Below are 14,566 nucleotides of genomic sequence, written 5' to 3'. Positions count from 1 at the left end.
GGTGATGACACAGATCAAGCAAAATAAGATACTACTTTCATGGACTTTATGGTCTAGTAGAGAAATATAATCTAATTTAGGCCTTTCATTTTTGCTGATTTAGAAAACAGATTTTAGGTGAATCTTAATGTGGATCTATTGTAGATTATGAAGCAGAAAATTGTCATGAAGATAGTGATGATATATGGGGTGGATTGAGGAGAGAAAATGAAGGCAAAGACACTAATTTGGAGACCTAAGAGATAAATTAAGAGACCTCTACTGCCTCATTGAACTACCTTTAGATAGTGAAATTATCTACTATTTCTTTTTTATAGAGAAAAAAATAGGTTGAACCAGAAATTAAACAAGTTGCCTTATTTATATATCCAATTAAGTGACAAAGCAAAGATTGCAACCTAGACCTTTGGACTCCAATGATATGACATAGTACCACCACAAATATTAGAGGAGTTTAGAGTCAGATATGTTGCACATATTCTACACACCTTGAATGGAGATAAAAATTGCTTTCACACAAAGACATATGCAATTATTCATACTTTGGGTTAAATAGGCAAGGTTAAATAACAGTCCCAACTACTTCAGCTGGAACTATGATAGACAGGAAACAGTTATGTAAAAATACCCCTTTGGTATGAAATGTTCTGTCAAGTAACTGCTTTAATGTTTTAGGAAATTATTTGGATATCAAAATAAGGTTATTATTATTATATAGCCAAAAATTTATGTTGATTAAGACTTTTTTTTCTGTCCTGTGATCATTTTTAAAAGTGATGTGATTGTTGCAAAGTCTATCCTGCCAACTTACAGCAGTTACATGAATTATTTGATAATATCTTAATACCAAATAAAAACCATTTGCATATAATTTGCTGGTGAGTACATCAGAAAGAATAATTTGTTTCAAATTTTCTGGGACTTTAACTTAGGTACAGGAAATTGAAGTTATAGCAGTCACTAAATTAGCTTTTACTCTTTTATCCCCACCTGCCTCAGTTGCTTTCCTTTTGAAACCAATTCCCACAGTATTTAATTACATGGTTACGCTGTTGCCCTTGCTTAGAATCTTCACCCCCCCCACCCCACTGTCTCTAACATTCTTCCCTAGCCAATAGTATTTTAAAGTTCAGTTTAAGTACTAACTTTAAGGAAAACTCTTCATGCAAAATCTAAATAGCATCAATTTATCTCTTCTCTGAAATACAATTGCATTTTTTTGTTTATATCACATACTTAGTCTTTTATAATGTACCCATCTTAGATTTTTTTCTACACGGGATAATATTGTAAGGGGATTTTTGTGTCTTTCACTGCACTTTGGGGAGCACTTTGCATGAATTAGAGACAAGGCAGAGTGATGTAGCATTATGAGAGATATACCTCTGACACTTGGTCAGACATTTGGTTTTGGAAGGCTTATATACAAGGTCATGAAAGGGATGTGAGTTTGTGACTAATGTCAATGGAAGTTACTCCATTCTCTCAGGTGCTTCATTCATAAAATGGAAATAATAATATTTGTGCTTCCTTTTTCACGGTGTTATGATAACCTAAGTGCATTGCAAATTGCTAAGTGCTACTTTTAAGGCTACAGCACTAGGTCTGGAGTCAGGAAAGCCTGGCTTAAAATTTAGCCTCAGAAACTTAGCTGTGTGACTTCAGGTTAGTCACTTAATCCTGTTTGTCTCGGTTTCTCATCTATACGATAGCCGGAGAAGGAAATGGCAAACCAATCCAGTATCTTTGCCAAAAAAATTTCCCAAATGATCACAAGTTTGAACACAATTGAGCAACATCAACAATCAACAAAGCAAAAAATACCATAAATGTCCTTGGAGGAGTCAATTAGCCACTGCTGTCAAAAACACAAGTGGAGACAAGTGTCTAAAAACATAGCTAGGCTAGATTTTGAACAGATATACAGTCCCTTACCAACACTACACACACACACACACACACACACACACACACACATATATATATATATATATATATATGATAGATAGATAGATGAATGCATAGATAGTCACTTACAAGTGAAGCTTCACCAGCTTAGTAGGCCCTGCCAGAGCTTAAGATAAACTAGCCTAATCCTCAAAAACTTAGGGCTACTTCTATACTATGATGTATCAGCTATAACTTTTAATGGAGGGCTTTTAAAGTAATTCCCAAATATATACAGAATACAAAGGAGGATGAGAATGAAAAAGTTAGTAGAAAACAGAATCTATATTTGAAAGTTATTTCTTAGTTTAAAATATATCACTAAAAGTTCTCTACTCTTTCATTCCAGTACATACTTCAACTAGGTTATAGGGTTAAATGGTCCTTCTAATTTTTCAAAATACTTTCTAATTTACTTTACTATAATAAGCTCAAAAATCCTAGGAAGTGTAGGCAGACATTTTTCATCCCTATTTTGCAGATAAGAAAATGTGGCAACATAGAACTTAAATTTCCAGTTCCAAACAGAAAAATTAAAATAACTTGATGAAAAACCTAGGTTTTTCCAGTTGAACCTAGGTGGACCTAGATTTCCAGTTCCAAATATAAAGATTAAAATAACTTTATGAAAAACACAAAATAATATATTTTTGTTTTCCTCTCCCAGAAATCCAATTTTAGTGTCATTATGAGGCATTGAAGCTATGCTAGATTCTCAAAGGTTATTCTAAAAGTCTATAACCTCTGTCATGTTCTATCAGTCTATACATTTTTTGAGTAGATGATCCCATTTGATGAACAAACCAATTAAGTATGAAGAGGCTCAAATCTGGGATCATTAGCTGATAATTATTTTGACTATAGAAACTCATGAAAAAAATCATCCTAAATCCCATGTGTCTTTTTTTTTTCCCCTTCTATACTCAGAGGAGTGGAATGATAGAAAAGAATGCCAATGATGTTGAGAAGCACAAAGATTTAGAGACTCTTTAAATAAAACTGTTGGTATTCTAAATGTGAAGCCATTATCTAATGACCAACAAATTTACATCCTGTTGAAAGAATTTAACTACAACAATCTTGATATTCTTGCAATCAATAAAACCAAATGACAAAAGGAACTTGTAGCTAAATGGAAGGATGGCTCGCTGGTAAAAGCAAACAAATGAATTTGCTTTATTATTTATTCAATGGTAATAAGAAAACTCATCATTAGATATTTAATTATCTCATCTTGAAGTGATCACTTATATATAAAAGGGACATTATGAAGATAACTGGTGTATCTATATATCTATATATCAACATTTGTTATAGAGAAAGAAGAGTTAGACAAATTTTATGAAGAATTATGAAGATTTGTACATTCTAAATCAAATCAACATATTTTGATAGGGGTAGTTTTAAGACAAAAGTATACAGAAAAGGAGACCAAAAATAATGTAGGAGAATATGATAAAGGTTCATGCCTAGAACACAGATACTTTCCTCAATAAAAGAACCAGAATTATAGGAACAATATCACACAAAGTAAAACTGAGTTTGTCTGAAGCAAACTATTATTATCAAGAATCTGATTTCACAAATGGCTTATGTATATGATCAAACTATTGCCCAGAATCAAGATAAACCCTAAATAAATTAAAAATCATCATTTTACATGAAAAGTACTTTGCCCCAAATTGACAAGTAGAAAAGCTAAGACAGTTTTTGACCTTAAGGAATTCCCATTCTAAATGGAAACATAACAACCATAGGGGAATAGTCACCAGGGATAGTAAGTGAGTGAAGCTATATCTTGTTAGTTATTCTCACAAGGTCTTTCTGAAAAATTTTGGAACTGATTGTAAGACATGGGAAACACTGGCACAGGACCATTCACAGCATGTACTCATTAAAGAAGGTGTTGTATTCTATGCGCAGAATTGCAGTAGCTCAAAAGAAATGTGAAATGGGCTAATTTAGAAACATCTCCATTCCAAATGTTCTCATGGACTACTTATGCCTGACTTGGGATAGAGCCTTCTCAGCTATCTCTGATCATCTATAGTTGGACACACTATGTGTCTTGACCCCAACATAGTGATATAATTTTGGTCTTCAAGAATGAAAGACAACAAAAAACTAAACCAGTTACTTACTTAGTCAATAAACATTTATTACACTCTTACTATGTGTCAGGCATTTCACAAAGCAGTAGGGATATAAAAACAAACCAACCCAGTCTTTGTCCTCAAAGAGCATATATTGTAATGCAAAAAATAACACGTAAGTAACAATGTAAATATTCAGAGTAGATTAAGGTAATTCTAAAAGGAAGAACACTACTGGAGGGATATGGAAAAGTTTCCTGCAGAAAGTAACATTTGAACTAAATCAAGTTAAAGTGATCAGGGAATAGAGAGTGGAAAACCAAGGAGACAGAATATGGAACATTGTGTTTAAGGAACTGTGAGAACATCATTGTAGCCAGATCATACTGTGTGAGAAAGGGAGTAAAACTGAAGAAGGCTGGAAAGATGCAAAGTGATCAGTTTATCATAAATCTTAAATGACAAAGAGGACTTAATTTGATTTTGGAGAGAATAGAAAGCCATTGAAATTTACTGACAAGGTGATGATCAACTATGAAAGACTTGGTTCTTTTCAGCTGTTCAGTGTTTCAAGGCAATCCCAATAAACTTTGAATAGAAAATGCCATCTTCATCTAGAGATAGAATTAGAGTGAATGAATATAAATAAATACCTATGATGTTCACTTTTTTCTTTTTCCTCTTTTTTTCTCTCGTAATTTTCCCCTTTTCTGATTTTCCCCTCCCAACATGATATGGAATATCATTGTTCTGTAAGAAATGACCAGCAGGACTATTTCAGAAAGGCCTGGAGAGACTTACATGAACTGATGCTGAGTGAAATGAGCAGAACCAGGAGATCATTATACAGGGCAATAACAAGACTATACAACGATCAATTCTGATGGACATGGCTCTCTTCAACAATGAGATGATTCAAACCAGTTCTACCTGTTCAGTAATGAGGAAAGCCATCTACATGCAGAGAGAAGACTGTGGGAACTGAGTGTGGACCACAACATAGCATTCACATTCTCTTTGTTGTTGTTTGCTTGCATTTTGTTTTCTTTCTCATTTTTTTCCTTCTTGATCTGATTTTTCTTGTGCAACAAGATAATTGTACATATATGGACACATCTATTGTATTTAACATATAATTTAACATATTTAACATGACTATATGCCAGCTAGGGGAGGGAATGGAGGGGAAGGAGGGGAAAATTTGGAACAAAAGGTTTTGCAAGTGTCAGTGTTGAAATACTACCCATGCATAATTGTGTAAATAAAAAGCTTTAATAAAAAATAAAAATAAAAAATTAATTAATTTTTATATATATATAAAACCAGAAAAATAATAAAAAGTAACAATAAATAAATTGGAACATACAAGAGATATAGAGAACAGATGAAAGGTAATAGTTAAAAGTTTTGCTTACAATATTTTTTGGACTAACTTTTAAAATTTTATTTAAAAATCAAAATTGGACTTTAAAAAACAAATTTACTGAGAAGAAGGCTGTTGGAACACATGGGAGCTACCAGACAGTGGCTGCTGGAAATCCAACCCAGAATGGATCTCCTCTTCTGAGAGGATGATACAAGGAAACTGAGAGGCAGTTGCTGTTCTCTGATCTCTCTGATTAAGAGGCCGTTGTGTTGTCTGAATTCTCTTCTCTTCCCTCTGCCTCCAATTTATCTCATACCCAGTCCGCAACACCTCTGTCAGCAAAGGCTGCCTTGCAACTCCTTCAGATGTTATGATCCACAGCTGTGGAGCTCTCAGAAAATTGACCTGTCCCTTAACAGGAGGTTGACATGATCAGATCTACAGCTTTAGAAAAATCAGTGGCAGATGCAATAGAAGAAGGAGAACGACCAGTTAGATCTCTCAAGATAAAAAGACCATTTAGAAACCTATTGCAGTAGTTCATATGAGAGGTGATATGGGGTTGAATTAGAGTTATTACAATAAGAATGGAGACAAGGGATATAATTAATAGAATGGACGTATGTTGTGTTGGAAAGGAGATAGGCTACCACTTTATCTGATATCAGAGTGAAGAGACTGGAGGGAAATGTCTGAATGATTTGAAAAGAGAATGAATGAAAAAGCATTTTTAAGGCAAAGGAAGAAGAGAGGAGAAAAAAGGGCATCTCTTATCAAACTATCTCAGTTTTGTCACTGAAATGTGTGGCAAAATCCTGGGAGGAAAGAATGAATGGAAGGAAGGAATGAAATGAAAGGTTTGAGGAAAAAAAGATCTTCAAATCTGGAGAAATGAGATGATAAATCAATCAGAGAAATAGTATGCTTACCTATAATGAGGGCTCGGTTGAGATTACATAATATAAATTTGTAGTGGGCCCAGTAAAAATACTTTTGATAAGGGGGAGTAGATTTACATATCTCTTTCCAGAAACAAGGACGATGTTGATTTGACAGTCATTTCAGGACAGAAGAGTAGGTGCTGACCTTTGGATAGCAACAATTACAGCTAGGGAGAAAGGAATAAAGTGAAATATGGCTTTGTGTGTAGGCCTATTGAATCACCTACTTATCAAGGATGATAGACCCCAGTGCAGAAATCTCAGAGATGAAGGATTAAAAACTGTGGGGCTTGATTCCTGATCTAGGCTAAAAGGTAACTAGTGACCTATCAAGGTATCTTCTATCAAAATTTGAGTTAGGTTTAAATAATTGATCCTTTACTTACTATTATAGGTATATAAATAACTGGAATGTAAGGTGCTGAGAATATTCTTTTGTGGACTATTCTTTTTTTTTTACCTTGATCAGACAAAAAAAAACTTAAATTCCAATAAGGAGTCTTGATGCATATATTAAGATAATTTGAGATCCCTTGATAGATGTCATTCCAGAATTAATTATTCAATGGATCTCTAATTATTAATGTCAAACATACAAGGAGATACTTGTTTCTCAAAAGTATTTTTGCCATCATGGAAAATGTTCTGCATGTAATCTAAATGGACATAAATATCTTCCCAATACTTCTGTCATAGAAAGTTATTGTGTTGATTTTATCAAGCTTCAGAATAATACAGGGCATTTTCAAAGCAATCCATGAGCTCTCAAAAAAGGTCCACGAGAAGAGAAGAGGGAAAATACATGGATGAAATAATTTTAAAAAGATAAATGTTTAGTGCTCACTTTGGCAGCCTATATACTAAAACTGTAATGATACAGAGAAGATTAGCATGGCTCCTATGCAAGGATGACACACAAATTCATGAAGCAGTTCATATTTTTTCATTGGCTAATAGGACATAAAAGGAAGATGACAAATATTTGAGGAGATGTGGGAAAAATGATACATTAAAGCATTGTTGGTAGAATTGGGAACTAACTCAAGCATTCTGCAGAGCACTTTGGAATTATACCCAAAGGGCTGTAAAACCTGTATTCCAAAAAAAACAAAAACAAAGAAGGAAAGGACATACATACATATATATGAGTGTACACACATATACACACACAAAATGTATACCACCAGCTCTTTTCTGGGGTAAAGAAAAATTATAAATTGAGGGGATGCCCATCAACTGGGCAATGGTTGAATAAATTTGGTGATATGGTGCGATTATGATGAAATACTACTATGCTATATAAGAAATGATGGACAGGATGCTTTCAGAAAAATCTGGAAAGATGAGCAGATGCAAAGTGAAATTACATATAAAAATAACAGCAATATTGTCATATGATTAGTTGTGAATGACATAACTATTCTTAACAATACAATGATCCAAGACAATTCTGAAAGAATTATAATGAAAAATGCTATCCATACCTATAGAAAGAACTGATGGTGTTTGAAAGCACACTTAAAAAAAAAAAAAGCCTTTAATTTTTCTACAGGGTTTTTTTTTTTGGTCTATGTTTTTTTTTTTAACACATGACTATTATGGAAATATTTTGCAAAATTACACATGTATAACCTATATTCAATTGCATTCTCAATCGTGGCATGGGGAGGGAGACGAAGGGAGAAAATCTGGAACTCAAAGTTTAAAAAAGTGAATGTTAAAAATTATTTTTACATGTAACTGGGAAAACACAAAATGTGAAAAAATGAAAGAAAAAAGAAAAAAGTCTATTGTTTATATAATTAGATAGAAAAGTAGTCCATGAGTTAGAATATTCAGTAAAGATACTTATGACAGGTTTTAAAGGTGAATTAGACTCAGAATTGAAGTAAATGAATGGCCTGTATTATGTCCAGAAAACTACACTCTTATTTTAATTGCTGCTGACTTGCTTTTCATCACCAAAACCCATCTTTTTAATGAAAATGGGCTTCCACTGATGCTATGTGGTTATCAGCCTTAAAGTATCATACAAATCGAAAAGCTAAACTAAACTGAAGAACTAACTAAAATTTCAAGTAATTAAAAAGGCAACAGAGAAGCTCATGATGTTCAGGAAGTCTTAACTAAATCTCCAATTGTTTTTCTTTCATTCTCAAAGAGGATCATGACAACAGGGAGGTATAGCATGACATGTAAGTGATCAGATTTAAGTGAGGGAGGCTGAGCAAGGTCACCTGCCTCACTTTCCCTTCCAGAGCCATCTGGGTCCAGTGGCAAGATATGTATCAAGATGATTACTAACTATATTTAAGAATGGAAGTAATGAATATTAATCAAGAAAACATATAATTAAAAAAGAGTGGCATGATCATGAATCACAAGAATGAAATATGATAGATTCCCTGAGTGCTCCCCTGTTCCCTAGGAAACCATAAAACCTCCCCAAAAAGTGCTCCAGCACATGGGACAGATCCTCTCAAGAGGATCTGTGACAAAACATGGACAACAATTGCACAGGATAAGGAGATAAGAATATTTTGTTATCAGTACTAGTGGAGGGAACATTCATATCAATGAAATCAAGAATGTGGTGAATCACGAGGAAAAAAACCCACATATTTAAGGTTACATGGGGCCATTCTGAACATGAACCCAACTGCATGTTTGAAAACTGTGGAATAAATTGATCTTAATATGTCATTTTTTTTCTTCTAACTGATAATAAAAATGTAGATAGATGATTTTCAGAGAGTTATTTAACTAAAATATTTTAAGTTCAAAAAACTGAACTATATGAGCTTTTATAAATATTCTATGGTTTTCAAAAGAATAATCTACATAAATGTAATTAAGTACAATATGCAGTATAATATATGGAAGCATATTTGTATTTATAATAGCATTTCTATTTTTTAAGGAGTGAAATTTAAGGCATTGATCATAATATAGAAAACACAGTTGAAATCACTGGCATTATAATAAGAGTTTGAGAAAAATCCACATAAATTAATGAAATGTATTTCTTTGAAATTGGCCTACTGGCTAAAATAAGCAACTTGATGTCAAAGTTCTAAATCTGATCAGGATCTAAGATCATAAAGCACTTATGTTGTGCCAATATCGTAAAAAGAACAAAATTCTATCTCTGATCCTATTGATATATATAGATATTGCACTTAGGGTGGAAACTACTAACAAACTTGATCTCCTTGGGCCTCAGTTTCCTTGTCTCTCAGATAAAGGAGATTGGATAACATGAATTTAAGATTCTTTGTAGCTTTAAAATTTTAACATTTTATATTATTTCACCAACATTTTGTCTCCATTTGCAAAGCGACAGCCAAAAGGATTCTTCCCAAATTGGAACAATCATTTTGCATGCCTATTTGCAAAGAGACATATTTATGTACACAGATTTCAAATATATGTAGCACACTAGGCTTTCTATAGACAATCACAGAAATAAATGAGGCAGTAGATTTAAAACAGTGAGTCTTATGGTTACTTAGATGTAAATAATAGAGTCATCATAATAAATGTTTTCTAACCATGTTTACAAAAGTCAATTCAACTGTAATTAGTGATACTTCATTATTGCCTCACAACCAAAGAATTTGAACAGTTCCTTTTCTCAAATATCTTCACACAAACTTTTGAAAGAAGAATGGAAAAGAAATAAATCTGTTGCACAGATATTGTCACCATTGTCATAATGTCAAAGTAAAAATCACATAGAAATGGCTTCAGAATGCACTTCAAATTTATTTTTCTACAAATGACTTTCCAAAATAAAAGTTTTTTAAAATTTGTTTACAAGCTTTATACCAATTAATTCAAGTCTGACAATTAGAAGTAACATAGAAATTTGTAATCTACAAAGCCTACTAGATGATATAATAATGGCATACTAAATTCTGGGAAATTTTTATACAAGTCAAATCACACCACAATAAATAAACCACTTTAAGCAAAAAAACAAAAACAAAACAAAAAAAAAAAAAAAACTTCTTAAACGTGTTCTACATTCCGGCATTGTGTTGAATGCAGAACAAAACTCAAACCCCTCTACATTCAAGTAGCTTACATCCTATTGGGAAGAACAACCATATCTATATATAGGAATGTGTATAATTACATATATACAACAAAGTAATATAAGGATGTATAAGGCAATAGACACTGAAGATATTAGAAAAGGTTTCATATAGAAGATGCATTTGAGCAGTGTCTTATAGGAAATTAGAGATTCAAAGAGTGAGAGGTGAAGAGGGATTATATAAAGTACAAGCTAGTATAATGAGGCAGAAGAGATAGAGTGTCTTATACATAGTCTGCTACTGTAATACTCTCACAAAAAAGATGAGCAAAGAAGAAATCCAGTTTCCTACTCTTTTAGTAAAGAATTACCTTCTGCAAACACATTGAGTGGTAGTATATTCTCAACTGTGTTGTATACTCATTCAATTGATATGCACTTACTGACTCAAATTTGTAAAACTGTTATGATGGCAGTAATTGTCCATTTTAATAGGCAGAACAAGGTCAACACTGTCATAGCATCAATTTATAACAATTACACATTTTCCTAAGTGATGACACATTTCTGTGAGTACTGTCATCACCTCTTGAATGAGATTCCATGCACTGCTGATGATATATATCACGGGGACTCCTACTGACATGAACATTATTGAACTAGTATGAAGTGAGCACTAGTTGCATGGCACTTTGCTCAGAGGTTCATAGCAGAGATCATATGCAGTTCTATATCCTCTAAAACATCATCATCAAAAGGTATTTAATATCATACAGAGGGGGAAATCTAATTTAGTTTCTAGTTAGGGAATAGTCATTAGTTTGGATATTCCAGTCCTATGGATTAGAAAAATTTAGAATTCACTTTCCTAAGATAAAATCAAGGAAACAAAAATCCAAAATATAGAGGGAAAAGTCAGAGTTGGGAGAAAAAAATTAAATGTTCATAAATGCCACTATTATAATATTCAAAAAGTAAGCTAAAAATAAATGCAACAAACTCCATTTCCTTTATTTTATAATCTACTTAAACAGTAGAGAGGAAAACTCTCTATAAATGTAGCAATCTTTCCAGTATACCATACTACTCTCTGCTATTTTGTCTGTTCAAAACTTTCTCTTTTTATCTCAAGTCTCCAAAACATTCTTACCAAAGGACTTTGTCTTACATTTTGCTGAGAAATCACCTGGATACTTTCTTTTCCTTTTTCTGGTCTCAGAAAAAGAAAAGGCCCGAAGCCAATTCCTCTGTTTGTATCTTGACTCCATCACCCTCTAGTCTGTACATAATTGCACAATGTCTCTTCTATTGGACTGTGAGCTCCTTGAGAGAAAGGACTATTTTTGGCCTTTCTTTGTAGTCTCAGTAATTAACACAATGCCTAGCACATAGTGGGTATTTAATAAATGCTAATTGATCGACAATTGACTAGTCTTCAAAACTAAAGACTATTACCCACATTATTTCCTCTGGGAAAGTGACATTTCAATCATTCCCTCTCAGTACTAAATCTTTTATTTCTTTATCTACTAGCTCCTCCCCCTGCTGCCTAATAAGAATGTATTTCCTTTTTAAAAAAAACTTGACAACTTTACCAATCTATCAACTCAAGTAACATTTTATGTCCACTATACCTTTCTTAGACAAAGAAGTCATACTACTTGTTTCCATTTCTTTAAAACCCACTCATTCCTGAATCTTTTTGAATACCTTGAAACCCACCATTCATCAAATGTACTTTTTCTAAGATGACTAATATTCTTTTAAATTCTGAATCCAATGGCCATTTCCTCAATTCATGTCCTTCTTGATTTCTTCATAGTGTTTGATAATACTGGTCCCTCCTTTCCCCTTTAATTTGTTTCTTCCAACTTGGATATTCAAGACCCTGCTCTTACTTCTCATAGTTGTCTAACCAATTCTTAGTATTTTTTTGCTGAGTCATCATCTATCTCCCACCCCTGAATTGTAAATGTCCCTTAAGACACTGTACTAGTTCTTCTTCTATTCTTTCTTTACAAGCTTTCCCTTTTTATTGAGCTCATTAGAATCTATGGATATAATTATCATCTCTAGATAGATAACTCCTGAATCTACATATTTAAACCTCATATTTTTCCTGAATTTCCAATCAATTTCATATGAACATCAAATTCAACATTTCCAAAACAGAATTCATTATCTTTCTCCTCCAAACCCGTCCTATTCTGTTTGGCTTTTAAAGCCCTATTTCATAACTTCATCCCTTTTTCCTTTTCCAGCCTTACTCCCCTACACCTACTTTGTGACCTAGTAACATTTGCTTCCTTGCTACTTCTTGCATATACATCTAACTCCAAAAATTTTATCTAGGAAAATCTCATAGTTGTCTGCCATACCTAAAATGCTCTCCCTCCTCATCTCTGCCTACTAGCTTCCTTCCAGCCTCAGCTAAAACCTAACCTTCTAAGAAAAGCCTTTCCCATTTCTCCTTATCTATTGTATCCTACCCTACTGACCAAGTCTTTACCACATGCCCTTGCTGTCAAATTCCTAGAAAAAGCTATTCATACCCTTTCCTCAACCTTCATCTTCTCTACTCACTTTTTAAATCCTTTACAATTTGACTTTTGACCTCATCAAACAAATGAAAATGAATTCTCCTGTTATCAATATTCTCTTTAATAAGTTTTCAATTGATTTCTTTTTTTTACATCACCTATATTTTTCTCAGTATTCTTCCCATTAGAGACCCAACATGTAACAAAAAATGTTTTTAAAAGAAAAAGAGAAAGAAAAAAACAATCAGTAAAACTTCAATACATTGAAAAGAACAATGATTTTCTAAACTGCCAAATCTGATGACTGTCTCAATCCTAATCCTTCTCAGTTTCTCTGCAGCACTTGTTATTCTCTTTTCTGGGATTTCATTTCATTGTCTTTTCTTTTTCCTGCTCCTAGCTAACTGTTCCTTCTGAGTCTCTTTTGTTAGTTCTAATTCCATATCATACCTCTAACTATGGATGGAACTCAAGGCTTGGCCCTGAGCTCTAGTCTTTTCTTTCTCTATTATTTTTCATATGGTAAGATGTATTGTGGATATTAGCTTCCATGGGTTTAATGATTTCTATATGGATGATTCTCAGACACATATATCTAACTAGTTTAAGCCCTTTTTCCCAAGATAGAGTTGTGCATCTCTAATTGCCTATTAAGATATTCAAATCAATCTCATCTCAGACTCAACAGTCCCAAACTGAACTCATTATCGTTTCCCCCATCCTCTTCCATCATCCTTCTAGTTACACAGAGTTGTAATCTTAGCATTATTCTTGACTTCTCATTATCTCTCATCTCAAATATCCAATCGCAATAGCTTCCCTTGTTCTTCATTTATAACATTACAGCTCTCATTTCTGCAACTTTATATTGATGGTTTTCTGTGCATAGGATGTAATTGCACTCCAACTCTTAGAATCCCAGGTTTCCTTCAAGCCTTGGCTTAAAACAAACAGTAATCCAAATAGAAACAAGATTACTTTGTCATACATAAGGATCCCTGAAGGTTTCATACTATCTAAGTAAACCACTAGTCACATTATCTAATTCCTGTTGTATTATTTGGAGGGTGTTTTAAGTACTTTCCAATTATATTTTATTCAGGTTTGCAGTTTGAGATTTTTTGACAACTCTGATCTATATCAAGCTTTTTAGGTCCTTCAACCTGCTTGTGTTCTCCCTTTCAGTCCTCCTTTACCATATATTTATTTTCTATATCATTATTTATACATATACATATGTAATCACCCCAAGATGTGTGTACATATATATTCATTTATGGACTTTACTCCTTTACTAGGCTTCTCCTTTACTATATGTGTGTGCATATATATTATATATGGACTCTCCTTTATTAGGAGAATATAAACTTCAGGGGGAGTGACTGTTTAACTTTTATTTTCTTTATTCCTAGTGTCTAGCACAAAGTGCTTGCTGACTAATTGATAAGAACTGCCCCCCCAACCTCAACTTGACCCCTTCTCAGATTTCACCAGGATTTCTTTCTCCTCATCCCCCAATATCCTTGCCAATAATTCCCTTTGATTTTCCCCCTTCTGCATGGATGATCTTTTTTCCCTCCATTCTTATCCTTGCTGGAAAGTCCAGTCCACCATTCCCAATGCTTGTGGACCTGGGATCC

The 14,566-nt window shown here is 33.3% G+C and overlaps 1 protein-coding gene and 1 non-coding gene across 8 annotated transcripts in view; one reads left to right on the top strand and one right to left on the bottom strand.

Annotated features, from left to right (window-relative positions):
- Nucleotides 1-14,566, bottom strand: part of RFX3 (regulatory factor X3) — a 314,889-nt gene that overhangs the window by 124,308 nt on the left and 176,015 nt on the right. The window lies entirely within an intron of this gene.
- LOC111719395 lies at nt 7,184-7,290 on the top strand. The gene has a single exon (XR_002769553.1). It is a non-coding gene; the product is annotated as a U6 spliceosomal RNA (small nuclear RNA).

This window comes from Sarcophilus harrisii, chromosome 1 (assembly GCF_902635505.1).
Source record: "Sarcophilus harrisii chromosome 1, mSarHar1.11, whole genome shotgun sequence".
Lineage (NCBI taxonomy): Eukaryota > Metazoa > Chordata > Mammalia > Dasyuromorphia > Dasyuridae > Sarcophilus > Sarcophilus harrisii.
The sequence above is the reverse complement of the archived record's forward strand: the minus strand, read 5'-3'. Positions and strand labels throughout refer to the sequence as shown.